General features: G+C 38.4%; 1 protein-coding gene and 1 pseudogene across 4 annotated transcripts in view; one reads left to right on the forward strand and one right to left on the reverse strand.

Annotated features, from left to right (window-relative positions):
• Positions 1-26,395, reverse strand: part of IMMP2L (inner mitochondrial membrane peptidase subunit 2) — an 861,167-nt gene that overhangs the window by 678,247 nt on the left and 156,525 nt on the right. The gene's annotated exons all lie outside the window — the stretch shown is intronic.
• LOC118533990 (platelet-activating factor acetylhydrolase IB subunit alpha1 pseudogene) lies at positions 20,231-20,900 on the forward strand (annotated as a pseudogene).

The raw sequence follows: 26,395 nt of genomic DNA on the forward strand, positions 1-26,395 counted from the left end.
TAAAATCTTAAAAAAAAAAAATCCACAGAAGAGTACTAGTATGAATTCTTTAAAAGTTAAAAAGTGGAGCCATCCTCAAAAAGTCATTCAAACCAAGAAGACTGACAATCATTAAGTCAAGTCTACAAAATAATGGTCATTTAATATTAACATTTATCAAGCATCAACTGTATTTTTTTGTTGGTTTTTTTTTGTTGTTGTTTTTTTAAAAAGATTTTATTTATTTATTTGAGAGAGAGAGAATGAGAGACAGAGCATGAGAGGGAGGAGGGTCAGAGGGAGAAGCAGACTCCCTGCAGGGAGCCCGATGCAGGACTCAATCCCGGGACTCCAGGATCATGACCTGAGCCGAAGGCAGTCACTTATCCAACTGAGCCACCCAGGCGCCCCAAACATCAACTGTATTTGAAAGTCTATGAGATTTTGTGTCTGTCATGAAAGTTTTATGTTCCTAAACCTAAGTTTGAGTATACTATTTGTTACTAACTCTCTACACAATTCAAAACACAGGGAACTCCATCTATCTTGTGAGTCACTATGCTAAATTCCGGGATAGCAAAGAGGAATAAGAATTGGTCCCTGGCCTGAAGGCACATATGGCCATGAAAACAGACTCAATATAATATGATAAGTTCTAGAAAAGAGATGGTATCTAGTGCTATCTGTCAAGGAAGCAATTAATTCTGTTTGGGGGCAGAGAAAAAGCTACAAAGAAAAAGTGATATATTAAACCTTTATTTAAAATATTAAAAATATGAATACTAAAATTCTCATCTAGATAATGAACTTCATAGCCTGTCATAGCTGAATTTAAACCCCATTTCTTTCCCTTGTTGGCGATGTGACACTGAGCAGGTTGTCTGGAAATCCAGAATGTAGCCCCCAGTCTGCCACTCACTAGTTGTGATCTTAGGCAATTCACTTCACCTCTCTAGACCTCGATTTCCTAATCTGTGATGGAAGTCATGGAGTCTTGCTTTAATTGCTTTAATTTCCCCTCTAATTGTAACATGAATCTGTATTTTACATCAAATTATAGAAACTTCTATCTCTGTTGGAGGTCTCCAGTTAGCAAATATTTACAGAGTATCTACTATGTGCCAGGCACTGTTCCAGGCACCCGGCATGTATCAGTGAACAAAATAAGCCAAATCTCATGGAATTGATACAGAAAATAGTGTTTGAAACACTTTTAAAATGCTTTGCTGTCTCCTGCATACATCATTTCCCTCTGAGTTTTACATGTGTATTTAAGATATCTAACACTGGGAAATTTGAAATAACTATGAACATTAACACACAAAGAGAAATTTATAGATGAAGTATAACTGGCAAGATAGGGTTCTCTAAATCCACACTGAATCAGTGCATCTTAGCGACTTGACAAAAAAGACAGTATGTTAATGAGCTCTTTTAAATAAATTTAGTATACAGACATCTTTTCTTCTTCATTTAAACTACTAGACAGTGGGGCACCTGGGTGGCTCAGTCGTTAAGCGTCTGCCTTTGGCTCAGGTCATGATCCCAGGGTCCTGGGATCGAGCCCCGCATCGGGCTCCTGCTCGGTGGGAAGCCTGCTTCTCCCTCTCCCACGCCCCCTGCTTGTGTTCCCTCTCTCGCTGTGTCTCTCTCTGTCAAATAAATAAATAAAATCTTTTAAAAATAAATAAATAAATAAATAAAAATAAACTACTAGATAGTTTCTTTTTTTTTTAATTTTTTTTTTTTTTAGATTTTATTTATTTATTTGAGAGAGAGAGAATGAGAGAGAGCACATGAGAGGGGGGAGGGTCAGAGGGAGAAGCAGGCTCCCCCCCGGAGCAGGGAGCCCGATGCGGGACTCGATCCTGGGACTCCAGGATCATGACCTGAGCCGAAGGCAGTCGCTTAACCAACTGAGCCACCCAGGCGCCCTACTAGATAGTTTCTTGAGAGCTACAACCAGGTAAGTTTTATTTCAAGATACGTAAAAATTTGTACGTGGTAAGAGAAAATAAATACAAAAAGCTACAATCTCATTTCTTTTTCAGAGATTCCACTTCCCTGTTATTTTTCAGGCTTGTTCTAGACAATCTATTTTATTATACAAGGTCTTCATTTGAGAGTTATAGATTATCACTTCTCAAAAACTGATTTATTATTCAATAAGCAATTGTGAGATATCAGCAATTTCAAGCAGCTTTAGGAAAGAAACTCACTCTGAGTATGTCAGGAAACTCAGAGTGTTAAAAGGATACAAGATGAGGTGAGGTAGAACAGAATCTACCTGTTCTCAGAATACACAGTAACTGGAGGAGGCACATGCATCTCAGTCTTCCATGCTTGGACTCCTCTTCTCCATGGGCTCTCTCCTTTGCTAAGCTACTCATTTTTTGGCATGCCCTTTCCCATTCTCTCATGGCAATGTCTTTTTCACAGCTGCGGCAGCCTCCTGGATTCTGCCGCCTGCCTTCTCTCAGAAATTCTGCACACTTCTGCATCATTCTGTGCACTGCATCCTTCTCCCTAGGAGACAAGGTCTTCCTGGGGTTGTGGCCACTCTCCTGTATAGAGCAACCCCGTGGAGCAGAGTTTTCAAGCCCAGCCCCTTCAACGACTGTGTGCCTTTGCTTGCCTTTCTATAATCAGTGATGAAGATAATGGGGTCATATGATTTATTTAAAAAAAAAAAAACCTGGGGCACCCGGGTGGCTCAGTCGTTAAGCGTCTGCCTTCGGCTCAGGTCATGGTCCCAGGGTCCTGGGATCGAGCCCCACATCGGGCTCCCTGCTCTGCGGGAAGCCTGCTTCTCCCTCTCCCACTCCCCCTGCTTGTGTTCCCTCTCTCGCTCTGTCTCTCTCTGTCAAATAAATAAATAAAATCTTTAAAAAAAATTAAAAAAAACTGATATTCATAAGTCAGTCTTTAAAAGAGGACTATGGCGGGGACACTTGGGGGGCTCAGTCAGTTAAGCATCTGCCTTTGGCTCAGGTCATGATCCCAAGATCCTGGGATCAAGTCCTGCATCAGGCTCCTTGATCAGTGAGGAGCCTATTTCTCCCTCTTCCTCTGACCCTCCCCCTGCTCATGCTCTCTCTCTCTCTCAAATAAATAAATAAAATCTCAAAAAAAAAAAAAAAAAAGGACTATGACTAGTACACACATGGTTTCTAAGACACACCGTAGCTGTTAGACCTTCCACAGGCTCTTCAGAACTTAAGATACTGTCTCACCATGGAGACTGTATAGACAGAAGCTTAACTCACCAGTCACACCGCGAAGTTAGGCCATTTCTTTAAAGAAAAGGGGGCAAGTATATATGGCATATACTGGAAATTTAAAATTCAAAATATTGTGAAGAGGTGGGTACATGTGTATGTGTTTTAGAACAAGCAAGCTCAGCTTGGGAGACTACTCTTTAAATCAAAACAAAATAAACATCTATACAAACAAAACCCACTGTGAAATATCTACTTTGAAAGCTGAACCAGTCAGCATCAAATGTGCCTGCAAAACACCTTAGATCCCAGCCAGTCACCGTAAGGGATCATCTTCACGCTGTGAAACTCCCACTCCATTAACAAATGGCCACGGTTCTGCATGAGAGAGCCATCACCCTGGCAAGCACTGTTCAAAGCTTCAGCATCCCAATCTTACCAGGGAGGGGCAGGAGCAGCACACAACTGCTAGCCTGACAGTTCTCTTCTGGCCTCATGCATAAAAGTGGCAAGCAAACTACAAAACGAAACACAGCAAAGAAAACTTTGGAATAAACTTGTTTTATGGTGAAGACTTCTGTAAGAAACTGGAGGCTCATGAAAGAAAGGACACCCATCTCTTCTTGTTCTTTCTGCAGGTGGGTGGGCAGAAGGCGTATCTGTGAGGTGACAGGAGTCACCTTAGAATGAAGCAGATGACAAGGAAGGCAGAGAAGGGACACACAAGTGGGACTTCAGTGACACAGTCAAGGCACTGATCAAGCCTCACCTACACGTGACCCAGCTTATACCTGCACAGAAGACCCCTGGGGCTTTTATACTTTGTATAAGACATCACCTCCTCGGGGCGCCCGGGTGGCTCAGTCGGTTAGGCATCTGCCTTTGGCTCAGGTCACGATCTCAGGGTCCTGGGATCAGGCCCCATGTCAGGCTCCCTGCTCAGTCACTTCTCCATCTCCCTCTCACTCGTGCTTGCTCTCTCTCTGTCTCTTTCTCAAATAAATAAATAAAATCTTAAAAAAAAAAACATTGCCTCCTCTGACTCCTGGGTCTCCATCAGCATAAATCAAAGGGAGAGGCCAAAGAAGTCCAGATAGGGCCACCCCTCCTCAGTATGTACACAGACACGGGCAGAAGGGAAAACTGACAGCCATCCCTGCCTCTCCCTCAGCAGCGCTCACAACCTTAACATGTTTATAGTCCCAGAGATTAGCAGAACTCATCTTACTATGCCTTTATTTCCCTTTTTCATCAGCTCTCAGAAGCCCCAGACCCAGGTCATAGCTAATTCCCACACAGCTCTGTGGGCAGTGAGACAACCCCAAAGTCACCAGTGACTCTCCCTCCCTCATACCTGCTTTATGCTTTCCATGACTGCTTATAAATACGTGATGCACAATGAATTCTATTTATCGGTTTCTTCCATTAAAAGTAAGCCCCTTTGAGGGCACAGATTTTTGTCTTTTTTATTAACTGCTCTATCCCCTGCACACTGAGAATACTTTCACATTGTTCAGTGAAGGACTATCCAAAAGATTTAAAAACAAAAATGCTGGGATGAGAACAAGTTTTTTTGTTTGTTTTTTCTACAATTCACAGATTTTAATCTTTTGGGAGTAAGGGAGGGATTGGACTCATAATATATAGAATTAACATATTCAACACACATAAACACTACCAAAAATTATGAATGTCGATCTGGAACACTGCTCTGAAAAGAGCTATTTTGGCCTCCTTTTACTTCTATAATAACCCTTCATATAAAATATAAACATTCTCAATTTCAAAAATTCAAAAATTAACTGCTTTCCTAATTATCTCTAAAAGGTTTCCATTGTTCACAATGTATGTTTCAGAACCAAACACATATATTCATTTTAATGAGCATATCTTCTATCTTTGATATGGAATATTTTAAGGCTCTAATATATTCATAAGCATTCTAATTTTCTGAAGTGTTAAAAAGGTATAAACAATCCTTGTATTTGCCTAAATATGTTCAAAACATATGTCTATACAAAATCCTGCACAAAAATGTTCACAGCAGTTTTATTCATAATTGCCAAAACTTGGAAGCAACCAGATATTCTTCAATAGGGGAATGGATAAACAAATTGTGGTATATCAATATAATGGAATATTATTCAGTGATAAACAGAAATGAGCTCTAAAAAAACATAAAGAAATCTTAAATGCCTATTACTAAGTGAAAGAAGCCAGTCTGAAAAGGCTACAACTAAGTGACATTCTAGAAAAGGCAAAACTATGGAGATTGGTGTTTATAGGGATTCACAAGGTGGGGAAGTGGGGTGGGAAGGAACAAGAGAGAAATAGGTAGAGTACAGGTAATTTTTAGGGCAGTGAGGTATGATACTATAACGGTGGATATATGACATTATGCACTTGCCAAAATCCATAAAACTATACAACACAGAGTGAACCCTAATGTAAACTATGGACTTGAGTTAATAATAATGTATCAATATTTGCTCACCAATTATAACAAATGTCCCATACTAATGCAAGCTGTTGATGGGAGAAACTCTATTTGTGGTTGGGGAGGAGGTATATGGGAATTATCTAAGGAAATTTAAGCTCTAATAGCCATCCCCTTTCCTCCTGGTCCACCCAAGTGGTCATGAACACTATGCATGAGCAAGGATATTAAGAGACACTAGTTCTAGGGCGCCTGGGTGGCTCAGTTGGTTAAGCGACTGCCTTCGGCTCAGGTCATGATCCTGGAGTCCCAGGATCAAGTCCCGCATCGGGCTCCCTGCTTGGCAGGGAGTCTGCTTCTCCCTCTGACCCTCCTCCTTCTCATGCTCTCTGTCTCTCATTCTCTCTCTCTCAAATAAATAAATAAAATCTTAAAAAAAAAAAAAGAGACACTAGTTCTACACTAGGGAAACAAAATAGCAAAAGAAAAGCCTGAGCAGTCAGAATTTCTGATCAGTTTCGTTTTCCTGTTTCAAGTGCTGTGAGATCATAGAGCATATTCTCACAAATACCCATAAATCTACACACAGAAGGGAAATCACTAGTCAGGGTAACAGTGAAAATCAAGTGTTGATTTCCTCTGTTTTGTTACTTGTTGGCGGAAGGGACCTACAGAATTATCTAGTTTTCTCATTACAGAGGATTAAGTGATTCACGCCAAATACAGAAAAGTGGCATAAATGATGGAAAAAAAAAAACATATATAGGAAAAGAGTGATGGCATGCCTTCCATAGAGTGGTTGTTAACTGAGTATTTCTTAAATTTCTCTGAAACTATATGCCAGGGAAAGGAAAAAAAACACATTTTCCGTGAAAAAGAAAAAATATTAGAGATGGTTAGAAAAGTCAGTATACTAGAGGTCCAGGGGTATGGCATGCTGGCATAAAAGCTGATACCTCCAACACTCCTGGGTTGCTGTTTTGAAAACTGGATGAGATAATGTTTGTAAATGTACCTGGCAAATACCAGTAGTAAAATGTAAAATTGAGAAAACCACTGAGTAAAGGAGAGAAAATGGTCTTTCAATGCTGCAAGGTAAGACAAAGTGGAACAGAGGCAATACAGTCAGGATCCCCTTCCTTTCCTGGTTCCTTGCTGCTCTAGCTTCTGCCACATGCAAAACTGCTCTGGGGTAGATTTTAATTCATCTATTTTTCTTGACAACTTCAGTTATAACCTTTGCTAATGCTTTTAAGTTCCTACAGGATATAAATAGGTTAGTGAAGATTATGAACTAAAGGAAAATGCCTTCAAGGTGGGATGATGAGGATAGAATGAACTCTTATAGCAAAAAAAAAAAAAAAAGAAAAGAAAAAAGATATGACTCTACATATTTTGTGCCAAATTAATTTCTCCTCTGCTGAGTACAGTAGTTCATAAATCATTTGCCTCCTAAGAATGAATGAAGAACACAGGGAAATACATCAGTCATTTAAATGAACCTATTTCTAAGTTAAAGACAAGAATGGCTTATGTTTAGAAAACACTGTTTTGAATCAAATCAAATCTTCAAAATGCTTTCTTGTTCCTGCTTTGTTAATCATGGAGGAAAAAAATGCCAAGCACCTCTTTCTGATTCTAGGTTTGCTCCGACCCTTTCCACCTTCGTCTTCAGTAAAGACCCCATTCAGTTCCTGAAAAAAAACAAACCCTCATCATAGTCACTTCAAATTATTTAATGGAAACCGCTTTGAACTATCCAAGCACAAGCCAGTCTTTAAAAATTGCTCACATGCTTGAGTTTGACAGTGTCATAAGTGCCTGTAAATGAATATTGAATAATGCAAATTGGTAACCTGTTGACAATGCATTTGCATAAATCAAGAGTATACTTGTGTAATAAATTCACATCTGACCTTTTTAACCTTTCCTACTATTGATCATTCTGCAGCTGCTAAGGTCCCAGACTAGGCTGATGACAGTAAAGAAACAGAAAGGAAAGAATGGCATTCTAGGAGAATGCCTGAGAAAAAGCTATAGAATGAGGTGATAAGCTAGTTCTCAGTGAGAAAAAAATCCAACACTGGAAAAAAAGGACAAGACTTAGCAATTCTACAAAATTAGCTTTTCCAAGTCCATGCTATCTCTACATTATTACTGTCCTTTTATCTAACAATCACAGCTCATCTGATGTACAAGTTATCATAAGGCTCCTTGCATTTTTCACAGTATTAAGGCAAGAAAGCAATCCATACAGTTCTCATCAAGTTAAAACCAAAGGACAGTCAAATCCTGAGAGTCAGACAAGTAAAGACATAAGTGAATTGGCTTGGGTCATAAATCAAAAGCTAATAGGGCCTGAACACATGAGTCTAACCCTTTAATAGTATTCTCTCCTAGCTTGGTAACCCAAGTGAGAAAACAAAGTGTAGGGCTTGTCACCTCTGCAGACCCTGGACACTGCATCTGATATTAATTGTAGCTATCACATTGTCCAGAAAACTTCTTACATGAAATCAGGTAAAACTATTATCACTAAAACTACACTTCTGTCTTCAGGAAAAGAAAATATGAAATTTTCACATCAGGAACGTTCAAAGATACTATCATGCTCAAACAGACTTGAATATTTCTGCTTAATGCTTAAAATTCCTACCAGAGTTTTGCCTCTTTCATAGCAGAGGTCATGCATAGCAGTGCTGTCTCCCACCTACTCAGGAGGTGCTGAGCAAGAGATTCTTAACCGAATAATTAACTCAGCAGAACTGCCAGGACGGAAACGACAGACCAAAAGTCCTCTCTATCAGCATGCTAGAGCCATATTTGCCAAGCATCAAAGAGAACAGGCCTATTGAGTGTTACTATAGAGTAGAGGCAGATCAAATGATAAAAGCTACCAGGAAACAAGAAAAGCATCGAACAAAGTAATGGTCTTGTGACATGGTGAGATACGTGCCACCAAACAAGTGGTTCTCAGTCCACTCACTGAAGATTTTGTTTCTTGGGCCCGGTACTCAACTGGCGTATTTATGAAGTTGGGGGTGAAGCCTGGAAATATGCAATTTTAACCAACAACTGAGTGGATTCTGATACAAGGGGAAAACAACATACAATCCTGGCTAAACAACCAGGCCTTAGCAAACCGGTAGACAGACTACCTACACTGAGTAGAGGTGACACTTGACGAACTGTGAGATCCCTCTGAAATTTAAGAGTCTTTGTTTCTTTTTTTTTTTTTTTTTTAAAGATTTTATTTATTTATTTGACAGAGAGAGACACGCGAGAGTGGGAACACAAGCAGGGGGAGTGGGAGAGGGCAAAGCAGGCTTCCCGCTGAGCAGGGAGCCCGATGTGGGGCTCGATCCCAGGACCCTGGGAGCATGACCTGAGCCGAAGGCAGACGCTTAACGACTGAGCCACCCAGGCGCCCCAAGAGTCTTTGTTTCTATAAGATTATAAAGGCAGGCAAAACAAACTAACAACAACAATACAGTAAACTTGAGAACACATATGATTTAATACACATTACAGTCTCGTGTTTAAGAAACCAGGCACTGAATTTAAAATGGCCTAGGTTCAAATCCTATGCAACTTACTAACTCTGTGATCTTGAGCAAATTACTTACCTTCTCTAAGCTCCTTTTATTTTTAATGCCATAATACTCAGCTCACAGAAAAATTATGAGTAACTAACTTTGTGTTAAACACTCACCTAAAATTATAAAGAATAAAAAGTAATGGTAAGAAAAAAAATGAAAAAAATCTGACGTTTTTAATTTTAAAAATTATGGAAGTAAAAAAACTATGTAAATATATGTATATGTATACATATATATATACAGCCAAACAGCACACAGAAAACATTCAACATCATTAGCCACCAGATAAATGCAAATCAAAATCACAATGAGATACTACTTCACACCCACTACTAGGATGGCTATAATCAAAAAGACATTTAACATGTTAAGAAAGATGTGGAGAAACAGAAACCTCCCTACACTACTGGTGAGATTGTAAAATGGTGCAGGACTTCTGAAAAACAGTTTAGCAATTCCTCAAATGCTTAAACACAGAGTTACCATACGATCCAGTAATACCACGCCTAACTATATACCCAAGAGAATTGAAAACAGGTAGTCAAACAAAAATTTGTAGCTGAAGGTTCATAGCAGCATTATTCATAATAGCTAAAAGATGGAAACAATCCAAATGTCCATTAACTGATGAGGGGATAAATAAGATGTGGTTTATCCCTATAACCGAATATTATTATTCAGCCATAAAAAGGAATAAATTACTGATATATGCTACAACCTCATGAACCTTGAAAATACTGTGCTAAGTGAAGGAAATCAGTCACAAAGAACCACATACTGCATAATTCCATTAATATGTAATATTCAAAATGGGGAAATCTATAGAGACAGACAGCAGATTGATGGCTACTAAAGACTGAGAGTAGAGAGATGGTTTGGAGGTGATGGCTAAGAGATATGGGGTTCCTTCTTGGGGTAATGAAAGTATTCTAAAATTGAATTTACTGATGAATGTACATTTTTGTGACTAATACTATGCCATTTAATTATAGACCTCAAAATGGTTGAATCATATGGTGTATGGATTAAATCACAACAAAGCTATTAAAAAAAAAAAGACATATAAAATACGAAGGAGAACATCCTTCTATAGTAGAAATCTCTGATGCTCTTCAGGAATAGTACCGTTTCCTTTGGTGAACTGCCATCCACCAACCCGCCCCCCACCCAGCCCCATTTTTTGTCACTCTAGTAGGGCTATCAGTCTTCAAATGGAAGTCTTCAAATTCCACTCCTGCCATAGAAACTGCTCACAAATTACTGCCACTTAACTCTCTGAGCTGTTTCTACTTCTATGCTTCCTGAGGCCTACTTATTCAACTCAATTTTCAATTGTGTGGTACAGCCAAATTTATCCAATAAATTCCTCTTTTTGTTTAGATCATCTCTCAGTTTAGGTTGCTTGCAATCATGAAACTCTCTTTGATATACACTCAAGAATTACACTGCTCCAAACCCTACTATAGAAATAATTCTATCAACAATTTGCTATGAATCCTAATACAGTTTTTTCCATGCATAGTTTCATTTGCACATATATAAACATCATAATACTATATAAAGTATGACTGTACCATATTTGATTTTATTACTACTCCATGAATAATTGTTTTATTTATTCATTATTCTTTTAAAATCAAGGGGAATAGAAAGTACCCATCAAAAGTATATCAAGTTATTATTTGTCTAGGAAACTCCTTATCTCTCCTTCTATTCTGAATGACAACCTTGTTGGATAAAGAAATTTTTTTAAATACCAGGCATCAATTGTTAACCTCAGAGTACAAACTTCAGCTCCCTTCATAAAAAGTAACGGAATGTGTTTCTCTAAAGTATTAGAGTTGATTCTAAGTGAAAAACATCAAATTGTTCTCACTGCTATCCATTTTCTTTAAGATTTTATATATTTACTTGAGAGAGAGAGAGAGCACACTCGTGTGCTCGCACGGGGGGGGGGCAGGGGGTGTGGCAGAGGGAGAGGGAGAAGCAGAGCCCAACAAGGGAGAAGTGGGGAGCCCAACAAGGGGGTTCAATCTCACCCTGAGATAGTGACCTGAGCTGAAGGCAGCCGCTTAACCAGCTGAGCCACCCAGGCACCCCAAATCTGTTGCATTTCTATGCACCAATAACGAAGCAGCAGAAAATGAAATCAAGGGATTAACCCCATTTATAATTGCACCAAAAACAGTAAGATTCCTAGGAATAAACCTAACTGAAGAGGTAAAGGATCTGTACTCTGAAAACTACAAAACACTTATGAAAGAAATTGAAGAGAACACAAAGAAATGGAAAAGCATTCCATGCTCAAGGATTATAAGAACAAACATTGTTAAAATGTCTATACTACCCAAAGCAATCTACACATTTAATGCAACCCCTATCAAAATACCACCAGCATTTTTCACAGAGCTAGAACATACAATCCTAAAATTTGTATGGAACCATAAAAGATCCCAAATGGCCAAAGCAATTTTGAAAAAGAAAAACAAAACTGAAGGCAACATGATTCTAAATTTCAAGCTATATTACAAAGCTGTAGTCATCAAGACAGTATGGGACTGGCACAAAAACAGACACATAGATCAATGGAACAGAATAGAGAACCCAGAAATGGACCCTCAACTATATGGTGAACTAATCTTTGACAAGGCAGGAAAGAATATCCAATGGAAAAAAGACAGTCTCTTCAACAAATGGTGCTGGGAAAACTGGACAGCTACATGCAGAAGAATGAAACTGGACCACTTTCCTACACCATACACAAAATAAATTCAAAATGGATGAAAGACCTAGATGTGAGACAGGAAACCATCAAAATCCAAGAGGAGAACACAGGCAGCAATCTCTTTGATCTCAGCCATAGCAACTTCTTACTAGACATGTCGTCGGGGGCAGGGGAAAAAAAGGAAAAATGAACTACTGGGACTCATCGAGATAAAAATCTTCCACACAGCAAAGGAAACAATCAACAAAACTAAAAGGCAGCCTAGGGAATGGGAGAAGATCTTTGCAAATGACATATCTGATAAAGGGTTAGTATCCAAAATCTATTAAGAACTTACCAAACTCAACACCCAAAAAAACAAATAACCCAGTTAAGAAATGAGCAGAAGACATGACGGACACTTTTCCATAGAAGACTTCCAGATGGCTAACACACACATGAAAAGATGCTCAATATCACTCATCATCAGGGAAATACAAATCAAAACCACAATGAGATACCACCTAACACCTGTCAGAATGGTTAAAATTAAAAACACAAGAAACAACAGGTGTTGGTGAAGAAGCAGAGAAAGGGGAACCCTCTTGTTGGTGGGAATGTGAACTGCTGCAGCCCCTGTGGAAAACAGTATGGAGGTTCCTTAAAAAGTTAAAAATGGAACTACCCTATGATCCAGCAACTGCACTCCTATGTATTTACCCAAAGGATACAAAAATACAGATTTGAAGGGGTACATGCACCCCGATGTTTACAGCAGCATTATCAACAACAGCCAAACTATGGAGAGAGTCCAAATGTCCATCAACTGATGAATGGATAAAGAAGATGTGGTATATATATTCAATGGAGTATTACTCAGCCACCAAAAAGAATGAAATCTTGCCATTTGCAATGATAAGGATGGAGCTTGAGTGTATTATAAGTGAAATAAGTCAGAGAAAGACAAATGCCATATAATCTCACTTATATGTGGAATTAAGAAAGAAAACAGAGGAACATATGGGAAGGGGGAAAATAAAAAAAGGAGAGAGGGAAACAAGCCATAAGTGATTATTAATGATAGAGAACAAACTGAGGGTTGATGGAGGGAGGTGGATGGGGGATGTGACAGATGGTTGATGTATATTAAGGAGGGCACTTGTGATAAGCACTGGGTGTTGTATGTAAGTGATGAATCACTGAATTCTGCTCCAGAAACCAATATTGCACTGTATGTTAATTAACAAAATTTAAATAAAAAATTTAATTAAATAAATAAACAATAAATTTTAAAAAGCATATCAGGTAAAAAAAAAAAAAAAAAGTATAGCAGGTTAAAATCCAGCAGACATTTACTAAATAGACTTGGTGGTTGAAAAAAACATTTTTTACATACTTTTAGATAGGTAAGAGGAAGCTGAAAAATAATTTCTAATCAACTTTTGTTTACAATTTACTTTGGCAGATAATAAACAATTATAAAATAATTACATAACAGGAAACAAGCAAATTTACATGACAGTCATCTTATACCAGTTGAAACCATGCAAATTCAATTCAATTTTATTAAATGTGAACTGTGTTATGTTTTTCAATGTGCTGATTACACTGGCCTTCAAGAGGTCCAAAAAAAAAAGTTTACAGTGGTATACTTATCCATTTAGTCAATATTCTGTAATTGTCACAGTGCAAATATTGATCAACAAAATTTCCGGCAAAATGAAATATATTTAGGGAAAAAAGTTCATGACTTTTATTATTATGCTAATAAAACTACTAGTACTTAGTAAATTTAGCACTTAGTAAATCTTATTATCTCAATTATTTCTCAAAAAATGATCCTTTTGGCAGGTATTGTTATTATAATCACCCAAGAGCCCTGTGATAGCAAATGGCAAATCTAAGATCCAAGTTAGGTCTTTCTATCTCTCAAGCTCCTTTCTTAACCAATATCTCTGGAATACCATAAAAATGAGTTTAATGTAAGGTAAAAGAGTTTTTATAATATTCAATTGTATTAAAGCATCTATATTTAAGAAAATCCTGCAAGCAACAAATCAATTTTCTGAATCAGCACAGCTATTAAACCTGAGCTCTTTACTTCTTGGCACACGCGAACTTACACTACCAATTCCATTAGCACTGTGAAAAGGTGAAATCAAATTAATTCAAGCCACCTACTTGATAAACCTGTGATCTTTATAAACACAAAAAACAGGTTAGTATAGACTCCTAATGCTGTAATTATTCTGCATCAGAAATAAGTACACAATTCCATAATAATGCAAAATAATATAAAATACATTGTAATTACTACAGACATTGTTACACAGATCTTTCCATATTTATGCATATTTAATTAAAATGATATTTGTCAAAAGGCTAACGAGACCATTTTGAATCCCATTTACTGAAAGGCTAATGAGACAGTAGAATATGAGCTGTTTATTAACTGAAGAACAAGATATGTGGCATCAATACACAGTAAGAGAAGACCAGAATGAAAAAATAAAATATCACAGAAAGCTTCTCATAAACCTCACAGTAAAAAGAAAAGTCATATTAGAGATAAGAAAGACCATGTACAATGTCAGCTTCCCACTTAAACTGATAGGTAAGTGAAAATTTATAGTCTAGTCAAAGAACTTACTAATGAGAGTATATGAATTATTATTCCATTTTCCAGGATTAAAGTTGTTATAGGTATTTAAATACAAGTCATTTTACAATGGCAAGATAGGCCACGATGCTTACAAGGTGAAATAAAATTTCATAACATTGCGCCTAAAACAATCCCACATTACATGGCCGCACATCAGAAAAACACCGCTGATATTTCACTGAGCCAAAAAACAAAGTTCCCTTATCGTGTGAATATACTGGAAGGTGACCATGCTGAAAGGCAAGTGGAAATACCAGTCATTTTCTCAAATAATAATAGTAATGATATATATCTGAAGGCTTTCAGGTTCAAGATAGAAAATTCCAGAGATATCAAAATGGCACATATTATCAACTCTAAATAACGAAATTGTTTAACATGTAAATGCAAACTATTTGCTCATCAAATAAACAGGAACTCATTTTAAAAAATAAGAAAAAGTAGCAAGTCAGTTCAAGTTTGGAATTTTTAGATGAAAGGCAACTTTCTAAGTCAGGACCTTGGTTAAATATTTCCTGATATTCATAACAGCATTCATACATATACAGTAAGTTTAGGTAAAAAAGAAAATCCATATATATATTGCAAATGGCAACTCTTCTCTGCAGATAATTTAGTATTATGAATTATTTGAATAAAAATCCTAAGTAAATTACTAGGAGAGGGTAAAAATAGCTCTATCAAAAACTTTCCTGTATGTATTCCTCAACATAAATTAACATGAAAGAATTAAATCATCGCTAATTTATTTGTTAGGAAAAGGTGATACTTTATTATTTCACCTAAATAATTTGAAGGCACTTCACAGTAATATGTCTTTTTGTTAACACTTACTCGACGGTATGTTTATTAGCTGTCACATTAAGACCATGCCAATAGAGTTTTTAAATATTTATTAAGCAACACCTCCTATATCCAAAATGAGATTATACTTAATATCTTCAAAGAATCTGAAATAGCATATTATATATTTATTGACTCCTAGAATATGCTCTCGCCAGATAATGATCTTTTGTCAGAGAAAGCGCAATCTTGTCATGTGGGCCTCTTCACACAGACTGACAGCAACACTTAGAATGTAATAAAAGCAAAACTATTCACCTGAGTGGAAGTGAAAGGACTAGTTCTAACTGTTGAGACTTTTATTTTTCTTTAAAATTTTAGTCCCTTGAAATCTTCTTGAGTTAATACACAGCTATTAAAAAGCAGCAGACTTGTAATCAATACCTTTACTAATAGCTATTCCCCAGGGTCTCTTAAAGCACCAGAGTTTTGCAAGATGGAAAACACCCAATTAGGTTTTCCTGAACCAATTTAGCTTGTCCAACTATTGAGTATTTTGACAATAAATATATTCACACTCTTGAGTTTGTGAGAGAAAAATTAGCCCTTTAATTAGCAGTAAAACTAGTCTAGAAATGAGCCATCTGGCTTATCTCTGATATAGTCTGAGATTGTATCATGTCATCAGAAATTTTTTTAAATACCAGGCATAAATTGCTAACCTCAGAGTACAAACTTCAGCTCTCTTCATAAAAAGTAACAGAATGGGTTTCTCTACAGTATTTGAGTTGATTCTGAGTGAAAAAGATCAAGCTCTCACTGCTATCCATTTTCCATGTTACCAGAATAAGAGAACAAATCTGAGCTCCCTATTCAGATATAAGTAGATCTGGGAATAAAGAAAACCTTTATTATCACCCAGGTGCTTGTATTTCAGTCAGCCAGGGCTGAGACAACACCACACAAACTGTGGTAGCTAATTAATATTGATGGTTAAAATGATGTCTTTGAACCCATGTGAACAGCTCTTCTGGACTTGAGTCAGTCAATAAATATATATTGAGTACACACATTGACCAGGCACTGGACTTGCCTCAATCAATCAATCAATCAATATTTTTTAAAAAGGATATAGAGTCTAGGGAGGAGATATATGCAAAAAAAAATTTAGTGCAACCTGGTAAATGCAGTAATACACTTACGTGTACCTCATGAAATAAAACAAATTTGAACTTCTGTTCCTGTTTTTCATAGGTATAAATTTAGATACAGACACAGAAATTTCAGTATAGCTATAGGCAAAAATATGGGAAGACACGCATACATATACATACATCTTGGTCACAATGTAAAATATGCTTCTTACTTGATATGGCCAAAAAACCTTGAAAGCCACAAGTATATGAAATTTGCCTAAATAACTTAAGGCAGGATTAATGAAGGAAACAGCATTCAGGTTGATACTGTATGAGCAAGTTTGTTCAGTAGAAGGATTAGAGGCTTCCAGATAAAGAGAATAGGGTATATATAAGTTGAGGACATTGCAATGTGATTAGGGCCACATGCTGAAATAATATTTTGGATATACTGGACCAAATAAAATGCATTATTAAAATCACGATCACCTTTTTTAGTTTTTTTTTTAATGTGGCTAATTGAATATGTAAAGCTACATAGACGGCTTCAACTGGACAGTAACGGTGAAGATGATGAAGTGGAGGGAGGAAATTACACTAGCAGTGATGAGGCCAAAGTTAGGCTCCTGAAATAGCCAAGGTGAGAGAAGATGACAGCCTGGTGCAGAACAGTAAGAATGGAGAGGAATAGGACAGAAAAGTTCAAGAGAAGAAAGCCAAGTAAAAGGGACAGAACTTGGTGACTGAACGGATGTAAGGGATGGAGGAGAAGTCATGTATTCATTCATTCATCCAAACATAACACTGCATGCCTAGGATATGACAGGTACCATGCTGGTTGTGCTATTGTGAGCTAAATGGAAGTCTGAAATGCTTATCAATGTTCTGGGCTGAGAAATGGAGTCCAGGTTGTTACCACACACCAAAATAGCAAATAATGGGAGGAGAAACAGCTCTGTTATCATCACATGTGTCTATCATCTCATTCTTGGATTTATCTTCTTCTATCTTCCAGGATATCTAATGGAATCTCTAGGAAGCAACTGGATATCAGGAAAAAGGTCTAAGCTGAAGCTTGAGAGCTTGGAGTTATTAGTATATAACTGGCATAATTGGCTGCTGATCCTTAGGAGGGGTTCTGATTACTCAAGGGGAAGCTATAGAGTGGTAAGGGCCAGGAGTCCAAGGAAGAACACTAAGGACACCAAAAAGGAGAGAAAGGGTAGAGAGCAAGTCCACTAACAGGGGGTAGCCAGATATGAAGGAGAAAAACTCATAAAGGTAGAGTCCCAGAAACCAAAAGAGAAGAATGTTTTAATGAACTAACATTCAATAAAATCAAGTAAGAAGAGTAGTTTTAAAGAAGCACTGAAAAACGTTTAACATTTGGCAAGTCAGAGACTGATGACCTTCATGAAGGTGATCCCAGCAGAGTGGTGTAAACAAGCAAGATTGCAGAAGGCTGAACAACACAGGGGAGGCAAGGAAGTAGAGAGGCCAGGTAGAGACATCTGTTTCTAGAGCCCTACTTGCAAATAAAAGAATGATCAAGCAGTGAACACAGAATTAAGGGAGGGTCTGAGCAATTTCATCTTTGTGTTTTGACTCAAGAGAAACTTGAACATGTTCAAAAGCTCAGAAAAGCAATCAGGGCAGAGGAGCTAGTTCAAAGGGCAATAAAGAGTTAATGGAACAAAGGCCTATGGAGCTGGGGAAAGAGAAGACCTAGAACACAGGTGCACAGGCAACTTTGAACAGGAGAAAGAGCATCTTTTCCACAAAGATGGAAGTGAAAGTGGTTAAAGAGATGACAATCAGGGGCGCCTGGGTGGCTCGAATGCTTAAGTGTCTGCCTTCGGCTCAGGTCATGATCCCAGGGTCCTGGGATAGAGCCCCACATCGGGCTTCCTGCTCAGCAGGGAGTGTGCTGCTCCCTTTCCCTCAGCTGCTCCCCCTGCTTGTGCTCTGTCTCTCTCTCTCTCTCTCTGTCAAATAAATAAATAAAACCTTAAAAAAAAAAATAGAATTATCAGGGCACCTGGGTGGCTCAGTCATTAAGCATCTGCCTTCAGCTCAGGTCATGATCCCAGGGTCCTGGGATCGAGCCCCGCATCAGGCTCCCTGCTCAGCGGGGAACCTGCTTCTCCTTCTGCCTGCCAGGGTAAAAGTGGATAATTAAAATATCAAAATCTTACCCTGAAACTCCCTTACTCAAAAGCCCTTAGCAACAGGCAAACTAAAATTTACACTAAGTTTTTCTGCCTCTTTATTTTTTATCTTTCTTTTCCTCAGTCTGACTCTCCTGAAATCCTCGCTCCTTCTGCTTTCAACATGTTCAAGTCCGTGAATATCTATCTCATATGTCACCTTCCCAAGGGAGTCCTCCCTGAACCATCCACTTAGATTTAAGTATCACTGCCTCATCTATGCTCTCATAGGCCTTGCTTACGTCTCTATTAAGTCCTTAATCAGTCATTCAATTATATCTCCCCTCGTAAATCAGATGGAGATTGAAACATTCGGCTGCGTAGCCCTGACCTTGAGCACTCCATCCAGGCTGGTCCCTGCTCTAAGCCACAATTCATCTTTCCTTCCCCTGAATTCCCACAGCACTTTGTGGGGAGCAGCTGGGCCCAGCAGTCCTTGATCAGCATTCTCCCTCTTTTTTTGAAAGAATAAAGAAAAAAAAAAAAAAGGAGACCTAGAAGGACATTGTATCATGGATAACCAATCTGAACAAGTCTTACTGACCAGACCGGAAGAACCTAAGGAGCAATCTTTTGACTCCTCCGCCAATCACTGTTTTGTTTGGCCTGGAGCTATAGGAACTCTTAAATCACCAGGCTAGAAGGAAGATCCACAGGCAGTGAAAATGAGTCATGAAGCAGTCAGTGCGACTAAGGCCCCAAAGACAGCCAGCAGTTGGGGTTGTACCCAGAATTTCAGGGACACTTCATACACATATGTTTTAACCTGCTAAACTATGCTAGGAAGTATATAGATTATGCTTAATAAATAATGAATTTCTAACTTGATTATTAATAATAGGAAAGCCCCTTATAAAGTACATGACAGCACACAAAGTGCTTCTAAGTACTTCCATTTTACACTTGAGGAAATGAAGTCTCAGATAATGTGGTTGAGTTCTATTAAGGCCTTATTCATCAGCAAATATTAAATAAATACTTTTTTAGGGGAAGAGGGGCAGAGGGAGAGGGAGGGAGAGAGAGAATCTTAAGCAGGCTCCATGCCCTATGTGCAGGCTGACATGGCTCTCGACCTTACGACCCTGAGATCATGACCCAAGACAAAATCAGGAGGTGGATTCTTAACCAACTGAGCCACCCAGGCACTCCAAATACTTTCCATACACAATGCACTGGGATGGAAGCAGTCCTGCTCTCAATAAGCTTTTTTTAATGGGAAAGAGAGATAATAAAATAAGTAAAATGTAGAGTATGTCAAATGGTGCTACTGGGAAAATAAAGCAAGGTAGGTAGGAAATAGGGGTTTTAAATAAGATGGCCAAAGAAGGCCTCAAAGGCAAAATGACATTTGAGCAGAGACCCAAATGGAGAGGAAGAGAACCAAGTGATTGGTGTTCCAGTTTAACTGTTACCCAAATCTTGGATTTCTACTGCTTATGTTCTTTCAAATATGGCAATTGGCCTTTAAAGAAGACGTTGGATCTGGCATGAGGGGCAGCACCGAGATGAGTGAAGAGGAGAACACACTGGCAAGTCCATGCCAGCGTAGGACATGCAGGGCGAAGGATGCTGGATGTCCCTGCACCATTGGTTCATAGCCGACAGCAAAGACAAGGAACAGGAAGTCGTCTTCATCGGGGACTCCTGGGTCCAGCTAATGCACCAGTGCAAGATCTGGCAGGAGCTCTTTTTGGCTCTGCATGCACTTAACTTTGGCACCATAACAGGTGCTTTGGCAGCTGGAGAATGGGGAGGTGGAAGAAATCTGGCCCAAGATTGTAGGGGTCTATGTGGGTACCAACCACCACAGGCACACAGCAGAGCAAGCGACTGGTAGCATCAAGACCATCGTGCAACTGGTGAACCCTGCTTCCCAGGCGCCAGCACCTCAACCCACTTCATGAGAAAAACTGATGGGTGAATGAGCTGGTCTGGGCAGCATTGGCTGGCCATCCACGGGCCCACTTCCTGGATGCCAACCCCAGCTTTGTGCACTTGGATGGTACCGTAAGTCAGCATGGCTTGTACGAATACATGCATCTGAGCCGCCTGGGCTACACACCTGTCTATCAGGCCCTGCACACCCTGCTTCGGCATCTGCTGGCCCAAGACCAGGGCCAGGGTATCCCCTTGCCAAAGGCTACAACCCTAAGCATCCTCCTTCCCCAACATTAAATTCTCATTCCTCAAAAAAAAGAAGGGGGGGAGGAGGAGGAGGAGGAGGAGGAGGAGAAGGAGAAGAAGAAGAAGAAGAAGAAGAAGTAGTAGTAGTAGTAGAAGAAGAAGAAGTAGCAGTGGTAGTGGTAGTAGTAGTAGAAGTAGCAGTGGTAGTAGTAGTAGTAGTGGTAGTGGTAGTAGTAGAAGTAGCAGTGGTAGTAGTAGTAGAAGTAGCAGTGGTAGTAGTAGTAGTAGTGGTAGTAGAAGAAGTAGCAGTGGTAGTAGTAGTAGTAGTGGTAGTGGTAGTAGTAGAAGTAGCAGTGGTAGTAGTAGTAGAAGAAGTAGCAGTGGTAGTAGTAGTGGTAGTGGTAGTAGTAGAAGAAGAAGTAGCAGTGGTAGTAGTAGTAGTAGTGGTAGTAGTAGTAGTAGAAGTAGCAGTGGTAGTGGTAGTGGTAGTAGTAGTAGTAGTAGAAGTAGCAGTGGTGGTAGTAGTAGTAGTAGTGGTAGTAGTAGTAGTAGAAGTAGCAGTGGTAGTAGTAGTGGTGGTAGTAGTAGTAGTAGAAGAAGTAGCAGTGGTGGTAGTAGTAGTGGTAGTAGTAGTAGTAGAAGTAGCAGTGGGAGTAGTAGTGGTGGTGGTAGTAGTAGTAGTAGTAGAAGAAGTAGCAGTGGTAGTAGTAGTAGTAGTAGTAGTAGAAGTAGCAGTGGTAGTAGTAGTAGTGGTAGTAGTAGAAGTAGCAGTGGTAGTAGTAGTGGTGGTAGTAGTAGTAGTAGTAGTAGTAGAAGAAGAAGAAGTAGCAATGGTAGTAGTAGTAGTGGTAGTAGTAGTAGTGGTAGTGGTAGTAGTAGTAGTAGAAGTAGCAGTGGTAAAAAAAAAAAAAAAGAAGAAGTAGCAGTGGTAGTAGTAGTAGTGGTAGTGGTAGTAGTAGTAGTAGAAGAAGTAGCAGTGGTAGTAGTGGTACTATGGTAGCTGCCCCTAACCCTTCAGCACTTCTCCCTCAATCCATATAAATTGGCATCATAAGAAGTTCCCTCTGGTCAGTTAATGAAAGAGAAAAAAAGGTGGGTCTTTTTCATTCATAAAAGGACCTGCACTGAGCTGGCAAAAGCTAGGTGTAAGTGGTCACTACACAACACCACCCCTCTCTAGTGGTCCTGAAACACACTGGTAAAGAGAAAATCTTCCACTGGGAAGAACTTTAGGAGGCATGGCCTGAGGTAGGGGTATACACTGGTTAATCGTTAGTGGCTTAGGAGTTGACAGGCTAGACAAGAACTTAGAACAAACTGGAAAACTGGTTCAGTTTATGGGGCCAGCTGGGTGGCAGTAACCTGCAAATTTGAGATGCTGACCTATAAAATGAAGTAGATGCTTATAACTAGTAATGCATATATGGTGCCATCTTTTCCTTCTGAAGGTATGCCAAGTGGAGTAGTCCCTGTATTTTCTTTATGTCTAATTAAAAAAAAATATCGGCAGTATGTTTCCTAAATTTGGTGAATAGCATGAAATTATAGATTCACAAAGCTCAGTGAACCACAGTAGGAAAATTACAAAGAAAATCACACCTATGAATGCTATAGTCGAACATAAAACTAAGACAAAGAAAAACACCCTAAAAGCATCCAGAAAAAGTAGACATTACACACAAGAGGGCAATTACATCAATTTTAAAAATAAGTTTTTTAATGGAAACATAACACATACAGAAAGGGGCACAAATGTAATTATTTGGCACGACTTATCACAACGTGTGAAAATAACTATATAACCACCACCCACATCAATAACTACAACACTAGTCTGCCCCTTCTTAGTCTTTACTCTTATTCCTTCCCAAAGGTAATCATTACCCTGGTTTCTAAAACCAAAAATGAGGTTTGCCGGTGGTTAACCTTTATATAAATTGAATACGTGATGTATTCCTTCCTTTAACATCCTTGAGATTCATCTTTGTTACCTGGACCAGTTGTTCATTTGTTTCCATTGCTATATAATGAATGATTATATCACATTTAATGAATATACCACAATGTATTCATTGTACTGTTGATAGACATTAGAGGTGTTTCCATGTGGGGCTATTAGGAGGAGTGCTGCTATGAACATTCTTGTGTACGTCTTTTGGTGTACACATGTATGCATTTTTGTTGGGCGCTCTATTACACCTAATAACCCAATTGAAGAATTTTTTAGTCTCTGAAACTTTGGACTTAGTGGTTTTGGAGGTCTTAGTATTGAACGGAGGAAAATGGTTTCAGTGAATTAGAAGTGGACTTGCTGCTATACAATGGAATAAATGTAACTATACGTGGAAAAAAGGAGGAAGATACTGACATTTGAAAGCAGCAGGGGAAGCAGTGCCCTGCTCTCAGCATTTCGGGCACATTAGGAATTAGTTCAGAAATCGTGAACAGGGCTCATAGCACTACCCTGTGCCCAAGTGGGTCCCTGACCACACATTTAGATACTCCAAAAAGATGTCAAGAGGTAATTTTCATTGATAGGACTAGCAGTACCACTCCAAACTGTAAAATGTTTAAGTGGTAACTAGAGAATGTTTGATCTTTTTATTGTTGTTTTTAAAGGCAAATGTCCTGCATGGTTTGCTATGGTTTCTTCATACAAAAATCATTTCACTCTACTCTGCATTACTTGGCTGTCACAAGACATAAAATGAGCTGCAATAAGAAGAGCTTTATTGAGAGGAGGGAAAAGTATACATTTCTGGTCCCGTACCCAGATCACTACCCTCACCTAAGGCATGATTTACCCTTTCCAGTAAAGTATCTGTACAGTTCAATTAATTACCCTCTGTCAATCAGAAATAAATTTTGGTTCAGAGAGGTGGGGTAAAGCAGCAGACTCAACCTAACAACCGCTCCATATGAATACTAGATCATTCTGGAGTAGCCATCTCAACAACAAACAAATCTTCATAGCAGAAATGATGTCTCCATGAGACTGCCCATTTCTTCACCCTGTTAGCTTCAGTCCTTAATATTACTTGTCTTTTTGGACTCATAGATTCATTCACTCAACAAATGTGAGCTGCATACCTAAAATAAGCCAAGCACTTTCGGTGGCCAACTATTTTAAAATGGTGTGTGTGTGTGTGTGTGTGTGTGTGTGTGTGTACACATACATATACACAAACACACAATTATAGACATTGGCCCTGTGTGGCCTCCAGTTGGGAATATTTCTAAGCATGCCAACTATTTAAATTCAAGTGTGAATGTACGTGTATTTGTGTATGAGTGAGTTTGTATTACAGAGAGAGAGAGAGTAAAGGAGACGAAGAATGGGATAAGAAGCAACTAAAGTTGTATTAGACAAGGACAGCAGAAATCATAAAAGACTCATGAGAAAATGTGACCATATTTAAAGTACAATAATGAAATGAGCCTTCACTCACTTCTCTCCTCTGTACAGTCACATTCACTGCTCATCAACTGCTTTACCCATACCTTGTGTGCTCCTTACAGGTTATATATAATCAAGATCTACCTTTAAAAGCTATTTGCAAAAGTGTCTATGCCATAAACTTTTGGCTGACAAGTAATTATATATATCTTCCAAAAGAAAATCAAGCATAAAACCCCACAAGAAAAGATGAGAACTGATACCCCTGTTTCACAAAGGAGGCAAAAGAGATTTAACCAACACCTTAAGTTTCTGTCTCACCATCCATTAATTTTAAATTTGATTTTGCTTTTTATATCACAAAGCACTCATTCAAAAATAGCAGAAGAACCCCTATATCCATATGTTGTCCTGCAAAAAGAGAAGAAAATACTATTATTTGTATTTCTTGTTCAAATACTCTAAGAATAAAAGAACTGTTTTCAGAAATGATGAGGTTCCTGCAGATAACATTTACCCACTGGATTTGAGGCTTTTTTGTGACATAAAGTGCAGAGTACTTTGAGGATGGTTACAGATTCAATGGCACAGAAAAGGCTTTTAACTTTGGCTCATTTCCTCTGACCACCATGCCTCCATTCTAAATTATAACCTCTCAAAGCTACAGATCCTTTAAAACTAGCTTTTAAACTGCCTTTCCTTAGTATCATCACAAAATAAGAACACTTTGTTACTTGAAAATAAAAGTACAAAATTATCGGACTCAATAACTGTTCTCATTATTGCAAACCAATAAACAAGGCTCAACAAAAATTGTTTTTGCTAATAGCTATCACTTATTGAATGGCCAGGAAATAAATCCAAAAGAAACCAAAGAAAGATCTGCCTTAACAATAAAATGGTTTCTATTCAGAAACTATATTTAATATCAGAAATGACCAGAACATAACCCAGTGCTATTATTATCATCCTTAACAGAATCTTAAGTTAAGCACTAAAATCCTGTCATTCACATCTTAGAATAGTAAAAATTTTGAGAAAACAAAACAAAAAAAGAAACCACTAAACCACGAGAGAATCCCATTTTTAATTAGGAATGTCTTTTACGATATAACCCATAACAAATACTACCTCCTCTGCTGAATTTTTTTTTAATCACTGCAGCACTTTATATCCATAGAAAAATAATAATAGGAATAGGAAACATAAGAAGCATCTGGGCCCCTTCCCCTTGGTTGAGACAGAGGAAGTAGTTGACATGGCCAGCAAAGCCTAAACCAAATATTCAACCAGCTGGTTGGGGATAGTAGGGCCAAGTCAAGTTGGTGACCCACATAGCTGAGAGACTGGTTTTATACAGGGGGAAATGAGCAAATAGGTAAACATTTAAGGTTAATAGGATCCAGGCATAGAGAGATAGATAGAGAGATATCTCTAGATAGATACATATATAGAGAGAGAGTTTATAAAAACTGTATTTCCTAATTTCATTCCCTGAGAAGACCTAGCAGGAATGATACTCCAGTAGCAATGAGCATCTTTAGAACCCAGACCTTGGTTTCTAAATGTCTAAATGTCATTCTCCATTAAAAGGAACCAGAATTTCTTAGTAATTCCAAGGCTGGAACAAGAAAAGTATAAGACAAGCCTGACCACCTTTTAACATGATGAACTAAGAACACAACATCACTTCTATAGTAATCCTGCCCAAAATAATCTGAACCCATTCATGAGGAAACATCAGATAAAACCAAATAGAGAAGCATGATTTGGTTGAACTCTTCCAAAATATCAAGATCATGAAAGATGAGAGAAGAATAAGGAACAGTTCCAGATTGAAGGAGACCAGAAAGCCAGGCAACTAAACACAAGGTGTGATCCTGGTTTCTGGACTCATAAAGAACATCACTGGGACAACTGGTGAGTTGTGAATGAGATCTGGGGATTAGATGGTAATATTATATTAATATTTATTTTCTATTTTGATTATTATATTGGGGTTATGTGGAACAACATCTTTATTTTGAGGAAATACTCACTGAAGTACCAAAGGAATACTAGGGCATCATGTCTGCAATTTTTACTCTCAAGTCAAAAAAAAAAAAAAATCTTCAAAACAAGAATGTATCAGAGTAAAGGGCGAGGGAGA

The sequence above is a fragment of the Halichoerus grypus genome, chromosome 12 (genome assembly GCF_964656455.1).
Source record: "Halichoerus grypus chromosome 12, mHalGry1.hap1.1, whole genome shotgun sequence".
NCBI lineage: Eukaryota > Metazoa > Chordata > Mammalia > Carnivora > Phocidae > Halichoerus > Halichoerus grypus.